Below are 2,046 nucleotides of genomic sequence, written 5' to 3' on the forward strand. Positions count from 1 at the left end.
CCCCTTGGCTCTCAAATCCCTGCCCAGGGATGGTCCTAATCATTTAAACAGTCCTGGGTAATGATTACCATCACCGGTGTGATCCAGGGGGACACACCACCGAAACACAGCCTGGACACAAGCTGTGCTACGCTGCAACCAGGGGAAACTCCTGCTGCCTGAGAGCAGGTTGTGCTTCAACTGTCTGGGTGGTGCATTTGGGGCTGGATCAGAGCAGGGAGAGGTTGAGGTGGTCCCCGGGACATCATGAGGCTTGCATCTGTATGGGAGGACTGTATATGGGTGTTATGGTGGGACCAAGATGAAGGGGACCAGGGTGAAGGAGAAATATTCTAGCCTCATCTTGCAACAATAGCAGTATGTCTCTTCCTCCTTGAACATGCTCTTGCAGGTCAAAAGGAGACTCCGAAGTGTCAGTTTAGTTCGTTTAACATTAGTGAAGGGAAATCCCTGGCAGATGACAGTGCTGGAGGATGAGGAGGTGCTGAGGGCCTTTGGGGATCCTGGGCTGGATCCCACCTGGAGCTGTGCACCACTCTACTCCTCGCTGCTGGAGGAGCTCCCCACACCTCCACACTGATGTGCTGAGGTCCCACACCAGTTCCAGCATCCCTGCCCACATGGTGCTGTGCACCACCAGCACTGGGACAGACAGGGTTCCAAGGCAACCTCTACTTCCAATCGTGTCGCCTCCCTCCCAGCGAGCCCAGCCCCTTCCCCAGGTTGGATGCGGGCTCCATGCCCTCCTCCATGGACCTTATCCATCCCACCCCCATCGCGCATCACCCCGCCCCACTGCACCCCTACAGCACCCCCCATTGCCATCCGGGGCACCCCACCGGGGGCACCCCCGGGTGTAGCCTTACCTTAGAGGGGCATGGCCGGGGCTGGAGCCGGGGAAGGGGCGCTGGTACCCGGCGTGGAGCCTCCGCTGCCTCCGGTACCGAGCGAGGGCAGCGCCTGCCCTGCCCGCCGCTGAGCCTCTTAGCGGGGGAGGAGCCGGGATAACAGCCAGCCCCCGGTACGTGTGAGTGTGTGTGTGTGTGTGTGTAAGAGAGTGTGTGTGTGATACCTCCAGCCCAGGGACACCTTAAGGACCGCGTTCCCCAAGCATCCCACCTCCCCCCCCCTCAACACCGCATCCTGCATCCCTGGGGTGCGGTACCCAGACCGTGGTACCAATGAAAAGCCCTGCGGAGATTTAAGCTGCATTTCCAAGTCCTGGTTGTGCAGTCTTGATGGCTTCTTAGGCAAAGGAGGGGGGGGGTGTAGGAGAATCCCTCTGCCTCACGCAAATAGGTCTCAGGGATGCGCAAGGGGATCCTACTGAGGTCCTGTGGGATGGGAGCAGGAGCTGACAGGCATTCAGGTTTGAATGCACCAGCCCGCGTTTTGAAAGGTGGAAAAGGAGAGAAAAACACTTGAGGACCAGGAAACTCACAGCTGAGGCTCTGCCTAGAAGCTTAACTCTGACCCGGTGACTCCCTGCCCAAATCTGGGCTGGTGTCTTTCCTTTTTCCTGCTGAGAAAGCTGGGGCTGGCTTTTAACTATGAAACAACACCAAGGTTTCTTACTTGGGTACAAAGCACAGCATTTCATTACTGAATGATGCAAAACACGCCCCCCCTTTTTTTTTTGCAGCATTAACACACAAGGTGTTTCTAAGGTCCACCTTAGAACAAGGGTGCATTGAGCCCTTCATCCAGGATGGCTGAATTTTTTTGGGTAATACTGCAGAAGTAAGGAGAGATGAGAGGGAGCCTCCCTGCTCCAAACTCTGCTGAAAATGTTGGAGAAGTCACATCACAGCCACCCTGGCCCTTGGAAACTCCCCGTGGCTGCCCAGCCCTGTTGTAGGAACCAGCTATGAACAGACTTTAGGCTTTAGTTGACTTTAGGCTCCAGAGAGATGATTTGGGACCAGCTAGAGCCACACTCGGTTTCCCTCAAGTCCTACTCACCGTGCCAATGTGGTTTGTGTGGATGCAAGGGCAGATACTGGCTGTGTCCGGGAATGAATTTGCTCAGGACCACATCCCATGAGC

At 56.1% G+C, this 2,046-nt stretch overlaps 1 protein-coding gene across 1 annotated transcript in view; it reads right to left on the reverse strand.

Annotated features, from left to right (window-relative positions):
- MYO7A (myosin VIIA) overlaps positions 1 to 981 on the reverse strand; it is a 141,298-nt gene extending 140,317 nt beyond the window's left edge. Inside the window, exon 1 of the mRNA XM_014947114.1 lies at positions 867 to 981. The gene's annotated coding sequence lies outside the window, so the exon portion shown is untranslated. The remainder of the gene's footprint in view (positions 1 to 866) is intronic.
- Positions 982 to 2,046: the final 1,065 nt, after the last annotated feature.

The sequence above is a fragment of the Calidris pugnax genome, unplaced genomic scaffold (assembly GCF_001431845.1).
Source record: "Calidris pugnax isolate Ruff unplaced genomic scaffold, ASM143184v1 scaffold121, whole genome shotgun sequence".
NCBI lineage: Eukaryota > Metazoa > Chordata > Aves > Charadriiformes > Scolopacidae > Calidris > Calidris pugnax.